The following is a 19,249-nucleotide window of genomic DNA, read 5'->3' as shown; positions in this document are numbered from 1 at the left end:
GCGGGATTGGGTGTGCATGGGTTGACTCAGTGATTGGGTTGCTAAGGCTTCAGCAATCCGTTCGTTAATCAAGGTCGTCAGCTGACCCTGGGTCATGTTGAGACGCCCACTCATGATCTTCACATCGAGGGGAACACAGGTAAGAAAGGTATCGCAACGTGCGTAAGTGTGGGGTGACAGAAGAGAGTAAGCACACAAGGTTCAAATAGCAATTATCACGTTAACTAATGCACAGTGTAAACTATCTAACCGACAATATAACATAAATCATACCACCTATGATGTCGAGTCTTGCACGTGGAGCGAAGCGCCGTTGTGGATCGTTGAGCACTGTACCGGTTATAGTCTGGTTTTATCAAAAACTTTTCCCTTTTTAAAACCAAGTTCACTATAACCAATGGCTCTGATACCAATCTGTCACACCCCCAAAATCCACCATGCGGAGTACCACCGCTTAGTTTAACAGCGGAAGCATAAAACATAAGTAAATAAAACCAAACACAATACGATTGGTGACCAAAAGGAAGTAAACCTATTTTAGTTTAACAGCGGAAGCATAAAACATAAGTTCAAAACATAGTCCATAGTTCATAAGTTAAAGTCCAAAACGTAGGTTTAATAAGTTCATAAAGTTTATTTATTAAATACGGGACATATCAGTTCGCATCCCACAACAACCACCTCCATATGCAAGCTCCAAGCATTTAACGACCTGTAAGGCATGTAACAACAAGTCAACAACAAAGTTGAGTGAGTTCACGTTTGGTTGTTTAGTTTTGAGTTGTTTTCCGAAAACGTGGTTTGTCTTTCGTTGGCGTAATTGCCGCGGGGGTTACCCCTTAGTTGAAAGAAAGTTTTAACCAGTTCATTCCTTATTACCCATACCCTGTTCATGATTAGTGGGGGCTTCCCCATGTGAACCACTAGACCGTATGATATCGACTACTACGCAAGTAAGTTGTGCCCTACATCAGTGTCTATCATCACTGATGGTTTGCCATAGTCCACTAGTACACGCCCGTCCGACTGGCACGGTGTGAGGTTTGTTAAACCTAATAGCGCTATTAACTAATGACCCGCTCACCATTGGCCTCGGCGATTAAGTCGATATAAAATGAGGGACTTATGATAGAGTTTTGTCTAGTAAGTTTAAGGTTGTTGTCCTACACAAGGAGGACGAACGTACGTAGTTCTCCCAAAGAGAATACGCAGGATTAATACTGGTATCCTACCCGAGGAGGATGGCCGTACATATCCTACCTAAGTAGGATATGTAGATTCCGTTTTAATTCTTTAACCCATTCCCAAACCACCGGGAATCCCATGCCTTAGAAAGTGTGTGAACTCACCTTGGTTTGCTCGGTTAGATTCTCAAATATAGCTAACAGTCGAGGTCGGTCAATCACGTCCTAATATAATTACCAGTTAATCATTTAGTGGTTTTCAAATAGAGCACAAAGTTCCTACACGTATCTATCACATAACATGCATTACTTTGACGGTTTATGCCCATGTAACCTCCCATCTATTCCCATTCACAATTAAACATACGATATTGCACATAGCACTTTTATCGACACATAACATGTTAGATCATTCACAGATAACATATTCGACATTTAGACACGCAAATCACTACTTATATAGTTTCAGCTTAAATATTCAAAAGCGGGCTGTTTTCGGGGATTTTAATAAAATAGTTAACTTGTTCCAAAAATTCCCAAATTTTCACAGAAGATGCTAAATGACCCAGGTATTATTGTGTAAAAATCCTGGGATCTAATTCATCGCCAATATTTTAATAAAAATCATTTTCCAGACTGAACTCAGATTTATGTATTTTCTGACCACAGTTCACGGAACAATTTATTAAAAATTCATCGAGTGTCCGATTTACGAAATTCCAGTGGTTACATGCATCGGTTGTCATCTACTGTACAAATTTCATGGTCCGATTCATCACAAAACTCAGGTTATGACCGAAAGTATAACACCCATTTATTGCTGTCAAAATTCAGCTTAAGTTACTGTTGCAAATTAACACTTTAAAAATAGTAAACGGAGTCCAAAAATTACGATTCCGGTGCCATTAGAACCGTATTTCATAATAACATATTTTAGATTCAAAATATCGGTTTTTTGTTAAGTTTATGACCTGTTTACAGCCAACTGAAGTTGGCTGTAAAGTATGGACAGATTGTTGTTTTTAGTCTCTAGTTTACTAGTTTGTGTTCGGTTGATCCCGTTAATCATATTTAGTGATCGTAACAACATCCCACATCAATATCAACAAGTAAATCAGCAAATACTCAGTACATATCAAAACAACTTCATACTAACACAAGTACATCATGTTTCATCTTCTTGGTTAAACCCTTTTTAGTGTTCTTGTGAAATAAACATCATTCTACAATCATTAGCCATAAAAGTAAGATAATCAAGGGTTAAACGAGAGCTTACTACTAGCTTATAGCTAGGGTAGAATCTATTGAGAATATGATGGTGAAAAATACTTGAACAAGCTCCTTAGAAAGTCCTTCAAGTTGCCACCTCCATAGATCACCTTCAAACTTGAATGGAACTTGTAAAAATGGAAGAGATGGATGATGATAGTGGTGGTGATGGATTTCGGTTTTGGGGGAAACCGAATGAGAGAGAGGGAGTAGTAATGTGAGGGTGTGTAAGACTTGAATTGATTGTAAGATCTCATGGCCATGCCTTATAATCATCTTCACATATTTTGGTTAGATTAGGAAGCAACAATCTAGTAAAGAATTGAAATATAATCTATGGGAAGATAGGAAGTATGGCAAGTATATTTTGGTTAGATTAGGAAGCAACAATCTAATAAAGAATTGAAATCTAATCTCATGGCCATGCCTTATAATCATCTTCACATATTATGGATACTTACACAAGCAAGAATCAAATATTATGGATACTTACACAAGCAAGAATCAAATAAACAATTGCCATAAAATCTAATCAAATATATGGAGGATGGAGAATGATTTGTGGGTCCATGGGGGACCGAAATTTCGGTTGGGGGGGGGGTCTTGATGTAAAATTTCAACTAAATGGTAATTGATAGTTAGAGTGCAAGTATCTTGATAGTATATGTTTGTGTGATGATTTTTGGTGGGTGTTATGATACACGGGGATCATGACTAGCCAAAAATAATTAAATAATGTGTTTGACAAATATTTGGTGTCCCGGGTAATGTCCGGTTTTTCGGTCGGATACTGTTCCGTTAAAGTGTTTAATTGTTCCGTAAGGCGTCTTATATATATATTTTTGTAACTCAATTAATTCCTAACACATAGGAAAATATACCGGACTATTTAGTAACTTTTCTATATACTACCAGTATGTTAACACACACATGTAAGCATAACACAGTTATCAGAGAGCAGTTAAGTAATTCCACACAGTCGTCAAACACTTTAATTATCAAGAATGAATTGTACGGAATACATGGGATTTTGAGGGTTGTCACACTACGAAACTTGACTCTTGATACTCAATCAAGATACTTGACTCTTGACGCTTAAATCTTGACTCCAAATACTATGATTTGATTCTTAATGCTATGACTCTTAATGCTTGATCTAGACACTTGATTCTTAATGATTAAACTAGATACTTAATTCCTAATACTATGAAATCTAGACTCTTTATGTTGATTCTCGATACTTGACACTTGGAGATCTAGACTCTTGATACTTGATACTTGATACTTGAGAAACTATGATTCTTGACTCTTTAAACTTATTTGTTGCCTGACTCTTGAGACTCGTGAAACTTGATTCTTGGTTGAACGAGAGACTAGAGTCTCGTTACTAGCTGAATCTATGGAACTTGGTGTCACACCCCAACCAATGGCGGAAACATCGGGATGAGACGAAGTGTGAAGATTGCTAGAGACTTCATAACGCTATTTGTGTCAATATTTAATAAACCGATTTCATTTCATAAACTAAATTGTCAACAATACAAGGAAATTCAAATAACAACAAGTTCAAAAGAAATACATAACATCATAATCAAAATTGATACAACATTTAAACCTAAACGTCTATATGTGTATCTAGGCATCATTGCTACTTCATTTCATAGCATCATCATCATCAACCTGTAACATGTTAAAATAAAGTTCAATGCAAAAGCAAAGGCGAGTACACAAGGTTTAAATAGTATAGCACACGTATAAAGCATTTTACTCGAATCCACATGGCATTTTGTATACAAGGTAACTAGCATGCATAACATTACGTCTAAACCCAAAGTGTCCACTAGTATTTAGCATCCCTCGCCACAAAAGTGACGAGACCGTATAGTATATTGACTTAACAAGCCCCCGTCGGGTGGTGTGCTACTCCTATAGCGCTATATTTGTTAAGCGAGGGTATAACATAGTAATGGCATAAGCATGTATTATCTAGCATAACAAGTAGCATGTATAACGGATTGAGTTCATAAAGCATGTTTATGTGTGTTTAAGTGAAATTTTGTATGGTAACATGTTACAACCCAAAAGTGGTTTAAAATGTAAATGGGTCGAGTGTACTCACTAAGTTTGCATATGCTTTCCGATTATCCAATGTGACGAAGTTGATGAGGTTAGGAGGTTGAATGTGTTTTTGTAGGGATTTTAGGAAGTTAAAACACAAAAATGTATATATATATATATATTCGAAAGTAATCATCCTTCAACATCAAGTACTCGTTCTTGACACTATGAAACCTTAAGGGTTAATGTTTTCATGAGTAGTATACTCATTAGAATCGTAACAAGTCTTATGTCTTGGATGATGTATTTCTATTACTTTGACGAATGAACACAAGTCCACCATCAAGAGTTCGAATGGTAAATATATGTATTAGTATTATATATATTATTTAGTCCAATAATCAAGCATGAGGTAGAAGATAAATCTTCATTTAGGTACTTCTATTGTGTCATAGAATTCATGTAGGAGGTAGGAAGAACAAGCTTCCATTTAGGTACCTCTTAAGTGTTCACCCCTACACTTGATGTAAAAACAACCAAGGAGGGTCATGAGCTAAGATTAATACAAGAATGTAACAACTATACTATGAGAGATCATCAAGGAATGTGGGGATTTTATGTTGGACAACCCAAGTTAATCCATAATCACACCTTAATCAAGCTTGAAGCTTGAACATTACTTGTGGGTCAAAAACCCTAATTAAAACAGAAAGTATTTAAGGATTAACCTCTGATGTTGTATGTCTCAGCCCCGTATTTAAGCTTAACTAACCATAGAAGTGGTTATAAGCATAAGGACATGGGTTTGAGTGAGTTAAACTCAAGTTTGAGCAAGAATTAGTAAAGATAAATGAAATCAGTGAACTTTGGAGCCTATTTGTCAGAGTTACAGGGCTTTATTCTCTGTGAAATACCCATGGAATCGAAGCTAAGGTCAAGCCAAGCGTTCTGGAAAAAGAATGAGCTAAAACGGATGAGTAATGAAGAAGTTATGCTCATTTTAGTGGAGCTTGATGTTTCTGCTCGAACCTGCACTTTCAGCTACGAATTTGGGAGTTTTAGAGAGATTTGAGAGTGTTTCTAAAGTGCAAAAGACTTGGGAGGCCTTGGGTATTTATAAGGAAGTGATCAGGGTTGGTTTTGGGTGAGTAATTAATGCTTAAACAAGTTTAAAACTCAAAAAAAAACATCAAAAACCCGCTCAAACAACGAGCTGAAAGGTCTGGTTGCGCTGATCAGGCTGTTTAAATGAGTGCTTAAATGAAATGCAGGCCGGGTTTATTCACTAAAAAGGCGTCAGCCTAGTTGGTCAGGCGCGTGTTTGGTCTGGCTGTTGACCCGGCTTCGAGTCCCGTCTCCAGCATATATTTTTTTTAAAACAAAACTTTGATATATTATACATTCAGCCCCTATTATTATACTTTTAGTTAATTACTCAAACAGTCCCTGCAACTTTATACTTTCAGAAATTGCATAAATCACCCCTGAACTATTAGATAACCAAGTTATAATGTTTTTATATTACAAACTAACTAGGTTAGTTTACTAACTTAAATTTTATATTACAAACTAACTAGGTTAGTTTACTAACTTTAATATCTAACGAGACTAACTAGGTATTATAAGATAAACTTTTTTATATAAAAATATTAATTAATTAAATTAATTAAATAAAATAGGATCGATGAATAACCGTATTTATGAACGAATTTAAATTAGGATAAAAACCTTAGAATGATTATTTATTTCACGAAGCTTCCGAAGCTCATTATTTTAAGAGTTTTAACTAGTTTAACGAGTATCAAGTGTCGATAAATAAAGAATCCTTGAATAATATTTCGTTCAAACGAGAATTTCATTGTGATTCAGGTCTCGGATTCTACAAAGGTTACATCAAAGCGACGATTACAAGAACGCAAATTTTCCAAGAATAGGATTATAAACAAAGGTTTCCAAATATAGAAGGTATGAAATAGCAGGGTGTTACAGTCTCCCATCCTTTAGAAAATTTCGTCCGGAAATTTATTCAAGAGGAAGACTTGAAAGAGGTTTTTGACAAGAAGGTGATTATTTAAAATTGAGAGTTGAAAATTTTGAAACGTAAAAGGTATGAAATTTTGAAGTATGACAAGATGGGTTTGTAAAAGAAGTTGTTTGGCTCAAATGATTTGAGGTACCTACATAATTGAAAACGTGTAGGTGCGTATGTAGGTAAGGCGATAAGTTAGGATTCGATTGTTTAAACAGGCTTGAGGTTCGTATAGAAGAAAAGAATAATGGAGAATAATGAGAGTATGGAAGTGAACGAGTGATTCTTAATGAATGCAAGTATAAGAGTGGCATAAGTATTGGTTAGATGAAGCAGTGTGTTAAGAATGAAGTCTCGTCGTGGATAATCGGATATAATGCGTTTGTGAGTTGTTTAAATTTTGCATTAGGTGCAAAGGTCTGCAAAACACTGAATTTCTCATGGCACGTTTTACGATATTTTGGTAACATGGTGAAAACACTTATATATAGGAAGTACCTACGGCGTATCCACCATGTTTTGACCACATTACGTCCATTTCGTATTTGGTGTCATGTTACATTCCGTGTCTTACCATACACAGTAGTACACTCTAGGGTTCTCATGCGCTTATCACTATAATCCCGTGTGCACCCGCGATTATATTGATCGTCGCCTGATCCGCATAGCTTGTACTAGTTGTGTATGAATTAGGGTATACATAATTTAAAAATTAAGAATGTGTACGTGTAAGAATGTAGTATGTAAGCAAGTCCATGCTTAAGTATGTATAGGACCCACGTAAGCGAATTCCTCGGATTCCGCTCGTGTATGGGTACGAATGTATGAATCATGAATATGAATGAAAGTATAAGCATGAGTATAAGTGTAAGTATGAATACGCATGTGAATGTATGTATAAACATAAACGTATGAGTAGTATGGTATACGTATAAGCACGAAACGTATGAATATAAGTAAAGGCATGAAACGTATGAGTATTAGTATGAATACGATTATCATAAGTATAAGCATAAAACGTATTGTTATGAATATGAGTGTGAGTGTGTGTACGAATACTAATGATTGCGTATATAGTATTAGTTGAAACATAACAAATTTAAGCATGTAAAAGTGCTCAAATGGTTGAGCATGTAAATACGAATGATATAAATGAAATTGTCGCGATGAAATAACTAAAACGTGTGTGATGATATGCATGTATAGTTGTTTAAACGAAACGTTGAGTTTATCGAATCAAAATTAGATTGAGCTTGGTTTGAAGGGTAGAATATAGTTTGCATGCGTAAGAGGATATAAAGTACCCATTGGTCATGCATATGTATTTTGTAATGAATGGAAATGCTACTTTTGTTTTAAAAGAGTTTACGAAATCCGAAGATGGTCGGTCCCCATGAAGTCTTCTTGCCCACGTGTTTTGGAAAATCGGTGTAGGAAAAGGTCTTCGAAAAAAGTAAGTTCGTTTCATCAAAACAAGAAATTTTGAATTTAGGAGGTTTTTGTGAATACGTTGATCCTTGGAAAAGGGATTTATCAAAGGTCTTAGTGTTCATTTTAAAGGGTTTTGACAAATGGTTCGTTGATGTTGGAAATAGTCTTTGGTAAAACGATCTTATAATATCTATAAGATCCTATAAGTAATTGAGAAAGGTTGGTTTGGTTTCAATTAAGAATGGAAGTCTCTAGTATGACGGTATAATGTGAGCATGTTTTAGTGATTAAGTCAAATATGAAGCTCATGGGCAAGAGTTTCATTGGATCGATTAAATTGATAGGTAGCATTTCGTAAGGTTTTGAAGTTCGAGTAATAAAACGTTTTAAGACATGATTAAGAATCTCGTGTATATGAGTTGAGTGAAAATAGATTGTAGAATAAGAAGTACGTTTGATAAAAGAATGTATTTTGAAATCGGTATGAGTAGGTATTTTGAATGATGATAAACAATTTGGGTATAAAATATGATCGAGTTTGCATAATAAGATATTTTGAAGAGACGTTTTGGTAACGATCACCTAGGTAAGGGAATCACCCCTAACTCGTTGGTGAGGTCGTTTTTAAGAAAAGGGGAGTGGAGTTAATCGTCAAGGTAAGGAAATCACTCCTATCTCGATGATATGTCTCCACTTGTCGTTACAAGGATTATGAATTTAAATTATATGAAATCATGCATATGTATAAATGTATGGAAAAGATTCAATATGTTGTGTGTGTAAAAGAGAATATCGAAAGTAAATTCGAATTTGAAAGATTGCATCGTATAAAATAAATAATAGAAACACATGTTTGATCAAAATTTTGATGGTTCCAAAACGGAACTTTGACTAACCAAAGTGGTCGAAAAGTCTTTTGAATTTGAGGAGCATGCTTTGGCCTAATAAGTAAAATACTCTCGCCGACAAGTCGGTTAACGGTATTTACCCTTCCGGTTACTACATGTCCCAAATCAATTGAAATTTCGAGACTTGGCGGGATTTATGAAAAAAATCAAGGAGTGGAACTAGTCGACAAGGTGCGGGTTTCACCCCTAACTTGACGATTTCGTATCCTAAGTGTGGTTGGTACTCGTCGGGTCAAAATTTAATTTCAACACTTTGATGAGGGTCCACTAGAATTTGAAATTTGAATTTCTCCATCAAGGTGAGGATTTCACTCCTATCTTGATGGCGAATTTCATGTAAAAAAAGGAAAAGTAGATGGATTGAGAGTTGTTCACCAAATTGTGGGGTTCACGCTCATTTTGGTGAAGTTGTCTCGTTTGTGTAGTACGAGTGGTTTTGATTTTAGTATAAGCGAGTAAAAAGATGTATGTTCAAAATAATAATAACAACTATAAGCACAATAAGCATCTCAAGAAATAATACGTAAAAGACATTTCAAGGATAGCACATAAAGGATGGAATAATACAACAAGTATTAACAAATAATAAAGCAAGTATTAACACAAAAGTGACATATATGTTTAAAAGGTCAAAAGAAGATAAATAAGGAGCAAATAAGGTATCATGCGAATGGTTCAAAGAAATCATAAGAATAAGGCTCTAGAACTATAGACTAGGTAAAAGGCATGGCAATTCTACCTAATTCCCTATAGTTATGGCTCTGACACCAACCTGTCACACCCCAACCATTGGCAGAAACATCGGGATGAGACGAAGTGTGAAGATTTCTAGAGACTTCATAACGCTATTTGTGTCAATATTTAATAAACCGATTTCATTTCATAAACTAAATTGTCAACAATACAAGGAAATTCAAATAACAACAAGTTCAAAAGAAATACATAACATCATAATCAACATTGATACAACATTTAAACCTAAACGTCTATATGTGTATCTAGGCATCATTGCTACTTCATTTCATAGCATCATCATCATCAACCTGTAACATGTTAAAATAAAGTTCAATGCAAAAGCAAAGGCGAGTACACAAGGTTTAAATAGTATAGCATACGTATAAAGCATTTTACTCGAATCCACATGGCATTTTGTATACAAGGTAACTAGCATGCATAACATTACGTCTAAACCCAAAGTGTCCACTAGTATTTAGCATCCCTCGCCACAAAAGTGACGAGACCATATAGTATATTGACTTAACAAACCCCCGTCGGGTGGTGTGCTACTCCTATAGCGCTATATTTGTTAAGCGAGGGTATAACATAGTAATGGCATAAGCATGTATTATCTAGCATAACAAGTAGCATGTATAACGGATTGAGTTCATAAAGCGTGTTTATGTGTGTGTAAGTGAAATTTTGTATGGTAACATGTTACAACCCAAAAGTGGTTTAAAATGTAAATGGGTCGAGTGTACTCACTAAGTTTGCATATGCTTTCCGATTATCCAATGTGACGAAGTTGATGAGGTTAGGAGGTTGAATGTGTTTTTGTAGGGATTTTAGGAAGTTAAAACACAAGAATGTATATATATTCGAAAGTAATCATCCTTCAACATCAAGTACTCGTTCTTGACACTATGAAACCTTAAGGGTTAATGTTTTCATGATTAGTATACTCATTAGAATCGTAACAAGTCTCATGTCTTGGATGATGTATTTCTACTACTCTGACGAATGAACACAAGTCCACCATCAAGAGTTCGAATGGTAAATATATGTATTAGTATTATATGTATTATTTAGTCCAATAATCAAGCATGAGGTAGAAGATAAATCTTCATTTAGGTACCTCTATTGTGTCATAGAATTCATGTAGGAGGTAGGAAGAACAAGCTTCCATTTAGGTACCTCTTAAGTGTTCACCCTACACTTGATGTAAAAACAACCAAGGAGGGTCATGAACTAAGATTAACACAAGAATGTAACAACTATACTATGAGAGATCATCAAGGAATGTGGGGATTTTATGTTGGACAACCCAAGTTAGTCCATAATCACACCTTCATCAAGCTTGAAGCTTGAACATTACTTGTGGGTCAAAAACCCTAATTAAAACAGAAAGTATTTAAGGATTAACCTCTGATGTTGTATGTCTCAGCCCCGTATTTAAGCTTAACTAACCATAGAAGTGGTTATAAGCATAAGGACATGGGTTTGAGTGAGTTAAACTCAAGTTTGAACAAGAATTAGTAAAGATAAATGAAATCAGTGAACTTTGGTGCCTATTTGCCGGAATTCCAGGACTTTATTCTCTGTGAAATACCCATGGAATCGAAGCTAAGGTCAAGCCAAGCGTTCTAAAAAAAGAATGAGCTAAAACGGATGAGTAATGAAGAAGTTATGCTCATTTTAGTGGAGCTTGATGTTTCTGCTCGAACCTGCACTTTCAGCTACTAATTTGGGTGTTTTAGAGAGATTTGAGAGTGTTTCTAAAGTGCAAAAGACTTGGGAGGCCTTGGGTATTTATAAGGAAGTGATCAGGGTTGGTTTTGGGTGAGTAATTAATGCTTAAACAAGTTTAAAACTCAAAAAAAACATCAAAAACCCGCTCAAACAACGAGCTGAAAGGTCTGGTTGCGCTGATCAGGCTGTTTAAATGAGTGCTTAAATGAAATGCAGGCCGGGTTTATTCACTAAAAAGGCCGCAGCCTAGATGGTCAGGCGCGTGTTTGGTCTGGCTGTTGACTCGGGTTCGAGTCCCGTCTCCAGCATATATTTTTTTTTACAATACTTTGATATATTATACATTCAGCTCCTATTATTATACTTTTAGTTAATTACTCAAACAGTCCCTGCAACTTTATACTTTCAGAAATTGCATAAATCACCCCTGAACTATTAGATAACCAAGTTATAATGTTTTTATATTACAAACTAACTAGGTTAGTTTACTAACTTTAATTTTATATTACAAACTAACTAGGTTAGTATACTAACTTAAATTTTATATTACAAACTAACTAGGTTAGTTTACTAACTTTAATATCTAACGAGATTAACTAGGTATTATAAGATAAACTTTTTATATAATAATATTAATTAATTAAATTAATTAAATAAAATAGGATCGATGAATAACCGTATTTATGAACGAATTTAAATTAGGATAAAAACCTTAGAATGATTATTTATTTAACGAAGCTTCCGAAGCTCATTATTTTAAGAGTTTTAACTAGTTTAACGAGTATCAAGTGTCGATAAATAAAGAATCCTTGAATAATATTTCGTTCAAACGAGAATTTCATTGTGATTTAGGTCTCGCATTCTACAAAGGTTACATCAAAGCGACGATTACAAGAACGCAAAATTTCCAAGAATAGGATTATAAACAAAGGTTTCCAAATAGAAGGTACGAAATAGCAGGGCGTTACACTTGGAAACTTTTGGTTTGTGATGTAAGCGAGATACTCTTACCCAAATTATACGCAACGCAACGCAACGCTTGATCTAACTCGCAAAACAAATCAAAGACGGGAACGCGGAAAGGCGGGATTGACCAGAGTGGCAATCCGATCGGATTGCCACCCGATCGGATTACCACCCGATCGGATGACCACCCGATCGTGCCTCGTGGAGTGTGCCACTGAAAATTGGTTTGAGCAATTTCCTCAATTTGATTGTATATTTCATTTGGGCGACAATTACCTAAAAGTCCCCCGGAGCTAGAGTCAAGTGTTTGTCTTGTGTGTGGCAACAACCCATTGTAGAAAGTGGATACTTGTTGCCACACTGCAAGACCGTGATAAGGACACTTTCTTAGTAGCTCCTTTAACCTTTCCCAAGTTTCATATAAGGATTCCCCATCTTCTTGTGAATATGTATTAATTTCAGTCAGTAATTTAGCCGTTTTAGCAGGAGGGAAATACCTATATAGAAACTTTGGGGCTAGTTCATCCCAGGTGTTTACCGAGTCAACTGGGAGGGCGTTGAGCCAAGCCTTAGCTCGGTCTTTTAGTGAGAATGGAAACATGCGAAGGCAGATGGCGTCGTTTGATGCTCCATTGATCCGAAATGTATCACATATTTCTAAGAAATTAGTAATATGTAGATGAGGATCCTCGTCCGCAAGCCCATGGAAGGTTGCGGAGTTTTGAAGCATTTGTATCAAATGTGGCCGAAGTTCGAAGTTGTTGGCTTCGACATTCGGTGCATTGATAGCGGCGCCGAGATTACCCACGGTGGGTCGTAGGTAATCCATAAGGGTACGTTGATCCGCCATTTGAAGTGGTTCCCCTGAAACTTTCTCTTGGTTTTTAGCTTTAAGTCTTTTTCTGAGAAAGCTTTCGGGTTCTTCTAGAGGTTCTTTTATGTCTCTACTAGAACTGGAGCTCATACACTATGTAGAAAGTTCAGATGTGGCGCCTGGGTTCCAAGTCCTGCAATAAAAACATAAAAGAACGTTGGTCAGAAGGTTCACCACGGCCCCGTGCTCAGATGAACACGGCCCGTGGTCGGAGATACAGTGATTGTTTTCCGGATCTCTGTTACTGGGGAGTTGGACACGGCCCCGTGTTGTACCGACACGGCCCCGTGTTGCACCGACACGGCCCCGTGCTCAGCTCTCTGTAACTCGGAAAATAAAAACTGCTAGTGACAATGCTAGGCACGGCCCGTGTCCGACCACGCATGGCCCGTGCTGAGCTCTGCAGAGACTGAAAAATTAAGAAAAATCCTAAAAAAAAAACAGAAAATTATAAAAAAAAACCATTAGGCCGTTGATTCCTAAGTTTCTTAAAATCCTTGTGTCCCAGGCAGCGGCGCCAAAAACTTGATGTGTGCGTGGTGTTATATATTTTTTTATATATTTTAAGCCCCTTTTTACACTTTTTAGCCATGTTTTAAATTTATAAAACACGATATTTACTAACACTAAACACACATATGGGCAAGTGCACCCATTGTGGAAATAGTATAGAGTTGGTAAGATACCGAGGTCGTCCAAGGACACAAGAGCTTTTAGTACCGGTTTATCCTCAACGTCTAATCATATCAAAAAGTTAGAAAAAAGGTTTTAAACTAGAAAAATAAAACTAACTAAAATGCTGAAAAGTAAAATAAAAGTAAAAACAGACAGACAAGATGAATCACTTGGATCCGACTCGTGTGTAGTGTAACCTTTGATTATTTCCGCACTTTTGCACTGTTTAAGAGATTATCTTAGTTATTGTAGTAGGCCCCTCTTTTAAAGGTGACGTTACCCTCAACCCAGTAGTTTGAGTCAGCAAGGATACAATCCTAAAGGGTCGGATTATTGAAAGATAATTAATTAAGTTATTAATGCATAATGTGGTAGGCCCCTCTTTTGAAGGTGACGTTACCCTCGGCTAAGTAGTCTGAGTCAGCAAGGATACAGTCCTAAGTAGCCGGGTTAAAGTTTTAATAGTAGTTTAACTTATGAGGGGATCAAAGAGTTTGGACCCCCGCCATCCAATACCGGTAGGTATTGAAGGAGGTCCTACTAAATTTGACCCAGGTCCTTTGCAGGATCTATACACTGAACAATGGCAAGACTCTTACCAAACCGTTCCCTTAACCCCCGACCAGGTAGCCAACATATCTCCATATAGACCGTGGAGATATGAATGGTGAAAATCTTTTATTTAATATAGACAGTAAAATAATGCCAAGACACCACGGACAAACGACAAGGAAGAATCACCTTCAACATAAGAAACTAGTTATTAAAGTCATTAATACATAACCAAATAAAAAGTGCGAAAAGATTAAAAATAAAAAGTATTACACTAAACACTTGTCTTCACCAAGTGATGTAAGAGACTTAGGCAAACATGGCCTTTGATTGTCAAGAACTCTTACAATCAATCTTTAATCCCGAGACGACTCACACTCTCTATGATGGACAATGGATGATGGTGGTGGATGATGGTGTTGTGATGGTGGTGGGTGGTGGGTGAAGTGTGAGAGAGGTGGTGTGCCAAGGGAAGAGTTGCAAGTGATCCAAGCACTCCTATTTATAGGCTGAACAGAAGCTCGGGCACGACCCCGTGTCCATCCTCCTTTTTTTCTTCATTATTTGCAGTTTGTCTGCATTAGTTGACCACGCCCCTGTGTCCGCTGAGCATGACCCCGTGTGTAGAAGCGTATCTGTACTATCAAGATTTCCCTAGATCATGCGAATCTTAGAGTTGACCATGGCCCCGTGTCCGCTTGACACGCCCCCGTGGTGGGTGATAGAGGCTTCTACAACTTTGTCTTTTCTGCTGACACTTGGGCACGTTTTGCTTGGGAAGATTCTGTCGGGGAGGCCGGGCCTGCCATGTTTGTTCCTTTTCTTGTATTTATGTTAGATTTACCTGCCTTTTTGCTTCTTTTGTTTATTTGAGCTCATTTAATCCTGAAAATACAAAAGGAAGACAAAAGCACACTTTTTCCAACATTTGTACTAAAAAAAGGTTAGTTTTATGCTACAATTGATGTAATTTATATGTTGCATTTTGTGCACATCAAATACCCCCACACTTGAATCTTTGCTTGTCCTCAAGCAAAACTCTTTATAATGTGGCTTTACACTCCCAAATGGAATAAGAAGGTTTTGGGCTTGTCATAGAGTGTCGGGATTTCCAAGATTCTTTATTAAGTTTTATTTTTGTTTATTTACAATCCTATTCGTCATGATTTATTAAAAACGTTTCATAAGATAAATTACTTATTAGGGCATAACATGCCTTTTTAAAATTCCATTTATATACAAGTTCACATACCTCCCGGGTGAATCACTCAACACTCGGCCGAAGATGTATTTTAGTGAATCACTCGAGAACGGCATGGAACTTACTCCTACCATAGGCTTGCCAAGCAATCAATCCTCCTCCTTTTTAACTATACACCTTTGTAAATATCAAGAGGACTTTTTGGGGTGAAGGGTTAGGCTTGGGCTAAAGGTGGGTGGTTGGGTTAGTGGTTAGTAAAAAGGGCGAAAAGCGTAAAAAGCATCGGTTTTCGTAAGACTCGTTATTATTTTTTTTAAATTTTCTATTTTGATGAAGCATTTCTTTCAAACAAAGTTGTTTTTGATAAACTTGTTTGTTTATTTCTTTAGGCTTCATCATCAATATTTCTTTTTTTCAAGTCATAAGAAAAACCGAGCTTTGTTACTAGAATAAAGGGTTTAAAATAAAAAAGGGTTTAGGTGGGTAAAAGGGTTTTTGGTTTGGGTTAAGAAATGAAAAGGTTTAGGCTCAAAGGGGTTAACTAGGGGGATTTTGGGTAAGTGGTAAAAAAAATGAAAAATAATGGAGTAGAAATAAAAAGGGTTAGTCCTAATGCCTCCATCATTACTTACTCGGGTTTAAGTTGGTAAGGACTGGGAATGTATCGTCGTGGCAAGTTCTAGAGTCGTACGAACCAAGCGGCTATTCACACAAGAAACGAAAAATGAGCATTTAGTTTAAAGATATGTATTTGTATGCTCAATAAAGGCTCAAAACTCACTTTTTGTGGGAATGGGTTTTTATGTGATCAAGTATATATAATCAAATTTTAACTAAACTTGTCATGCCGTTTCATAATTTTCTTATGTTGGTTCTTTTTATCACGACGCTATCGGTTGTAAATTTGTAAAAATATAACCTTTTTAGAATTTGAATTTCCCAAATTAAACCTAGACAAGTAAAAAAATGAAAATTTTTGAAAAAAATTGGGGTAGCAGTTCCAATAGAGTTTTGTGTAAGGCTTGTTAATTAGGACTTGCAAGATTCAAGGGTTTAGCATCCCACCCACACTTAAATTACACATTGTCCTCAATGTGTCCCAAAAATAAGTTTTTAGGTTGATTGAATGTGTAAAAAGGTGTGTAAAAGCAAAAAATTATGTTACTGGGCGTCTGGACACGACCCTGTGGTGTCCGGGCACGGCCCCGTGTTCAGATCACCAGTAACAAAAGTTTGTAAAAAGAAACAGAAGCCTGGGCACGGGGGCGTGTTCGGTGAGCACGCCCCGTGTCCAGTTACCTGAACTGGGCATTTTCTACAGACTGTGCAGCACGGGGCCGTGTTGGGCGGGCACGGCCCGTGCTGAACTTGTTGTAATGAAGAAAATTTGTCGGATGGCTCTGTTTTTGTGCATGGGGTGCTGGTGCAAGTTTCCCTTGTTATCCTTCACCACCCTGAGTGTGTTTTATTCCTGAAAATTATAACTAAACTAGAAAACATAAAAATTAATCTAAACTAAACTAAGGATAGTTCCGCGGAATGCCTCCGTGGTGCGCCACGTTTATAAGGGTCTTTGGCTAGATCCAAAGCCTGGTCATATGTTACCCAAGTGGGATGGTTTGCATCCCATGCTACACCGTCGGAGAGCATCATCCAAGCTTGAGTCAATGACCTTCATGTAGTTGACCGGGTCTTCGTCTTCTACTCTTTTTCCAACCCCAAACTTCACTTCCTCGTCCCCAAACTTCAATTTTAATGTTCCGTCATTCATGTCTACCACTGCTTGTGCTGTGGCTAGAAATGGTCTCCCAAGTATGAGAGGGACTTCGACGTCTTCTTCCATGTCTAGTATGACAAAGTCGGCCGGGAAGACGAAATTGTCAACTTTGACCAATAGATTTTCAGCGACACCTGTGGATATTTGACAGATCTGTCAGCAAGTTGTATGCTTATCTTTGTAGGGCTCGTTTTTCCTAGGCTGAGTCGTTTGAACATTGATGCGGGCATGAGGTTTATGCTAGCTCCAAGATCGGCTAGTGCATTGCGAATGGGGGATTCCCCAATTGAGCAAGGAATCGTGAAGCTTCCAGGATCAATCTCCTTTTGCGGGAGTTTGTTGAGTAGTAAGGCGGAGCATTCTTCGCCTAAGTTAACTAATTGCAATGATTCAATTTTCCTTTTATGAGTGAGGAAGTCCCTCATGAATTTTGAATATTTAGGTATTTGAGTTAGCACTTCGATAAATGGAATATTAACATGCAATTGTTTTAGTAAATTTTCGAACTTTGCGAATTGCTCATTGGTCTTTTGTCGAATCAACCGACTGGGGTATGGAACCGGAGGAGTCTTAGTAGGCTCTTGAATTGGTGGAGAAGCCTTCTCTTGTTGCGGTGTGGGTGGAGCTGCGGATTGGCTTCTTTCAGTTGGTGGCGATAGAGCCTCTTCGGGACCCACAGTACGGTTTCTCAATGTTATGAGATGTACTTACGCCTTTGGGTTGGTTTCGGTATTACTGGGTAACGCGCCTTGTGGTCTCTCGGAGAAATTTTAAGCTATTTGATTTAATTGTTTTTTAATGTTTTGTATACTAGCTTGTTGATTTCTAAAATTCGATTCCAATTGTTGAAATCGATCCGAGTTTTTCTCTTCGGTGTCGGAGATGAGGCCAGATATAGTATCTTCAAGCCTTTCTCGTCCACCTTGTTGTTGAGAGAAATTTTGTGACTTGCTTCTTGGTTGTTGAAAGTTTGTTCGTTGGTTTAGATTTTGTTGGTTACTACTATTGTCGGGTTCTCTCCAACCAAGGTTAGGGTGGCTAAGCCATCCTTGGTTGTAGGTACCCGTTGGAGGACCTGACGGCCTAGGTCTATTATCAATGTAGTTTACCGACTCTGTTTGATCATCTAATTCTTTCATACAACTCCAATTTTCGTGTAGCCCACCACACCCTTCACAAGCCATGACCGAAGCAGTTTTTGCCATTTCTAGTTTTTTGATTTTTGAAGAAAGAGCTTCGATTTGGGCTTGTAAAGAAGTGCTTTCATCAACCTTATGGGAGCCCAGGGCAACAGATTTATTGCCTCGGGGAGTGTTCCACAGAAAATTGGTTTGAGCAATTTCCTCAATTTGATTGTATATTTCATTTGGGCGACGATTACCTAAAAGTCCCCCGGAGCTAGAGTCAAGTTTTTGTCTTGTGTGTGGCAACAACCCATTGTAGAAAGTGGATACTTGTTGCCACACTGAAAGACCGTGATGAGGACACTTTCTTAGTAGCTCCTTGAACCTTTCCCAAGTTTCATATAAGGATTCCCCATCCTCTTGTGAATATGTATTAATTTCACTCATTAATTTAGCCGTTTTAGCAGAAGGGAAATACTTATATAGAAACTTTTGGGCTAGTTTATCCCAGGTGTTTACCGAGCCAACTGGGAGGGCGTTGAGCCAAGCCTTAGCTCGGTCTTTTAGTGAGAATGGAAACATGCGAAGGCGGATGGCGTCGTTTGATGCTCCATTGATCCGAAAGGTATCACATATTTCTAAGAAATTAGTAATATGTAGATGAGGATCCTCGTCCGCAAGCCCATGGAAGTTTGCGGAGTTTTGAAGCATTTGTATCAAATGTGGCCGAAGTTC

The 19,249-nt window shown here is 37.3% G+C and overlaps 2 non-coding genes across 2 annotated transcripts; both read left to right on the top strand.

Moving 5' to 3' along the window:
- Positions 1–12,676: 12,676 nt before the first annotated feature.
- On the top strand, positions 12,677–12,783 carry LOC118480784. Its single transcript, XR_004863761.1, has one exon. It is a non-coding gene; the product is annotated as a small nucleolar RNA R71 (small nucleolar RNA).
- A 6,077-nt stretch (positions 12,784–18,860) lies between these two features.
- On the top strand, positions 18,861–18,967 carry LOC118480818. The gene has a single exon (XR_004863797.1). It is a non-coding gene; the product is annotated as a small nucleolar RNA R71 (small nucleolar RNA).
- The last annotated feature ends 282 nt before the right edge of the window (positions 18,968–19,249 follow it).

Source organism: Helianthus annuus, chromosome 7 (assembly GCF_002127325.2).
Source record: "Helianthus annuus cultivar XRQ/B chromosome 7, HanXRQr2.0-SUNRISE, whole genome shotgun sequence".
Classification (NCBI taxonomy): domain Eukaryota; kingdom Viridiplantae; phylum Streptophyta; class Magnoliopsida; order Asterales; family Asteraceae; genus Helianthus; species Helianthus annuus.
The sequence above is the reverse complement of the archived record's forward strand: the minus strand, read 5'-3'. Positions and strand labels throughout refer to the sequence as shown.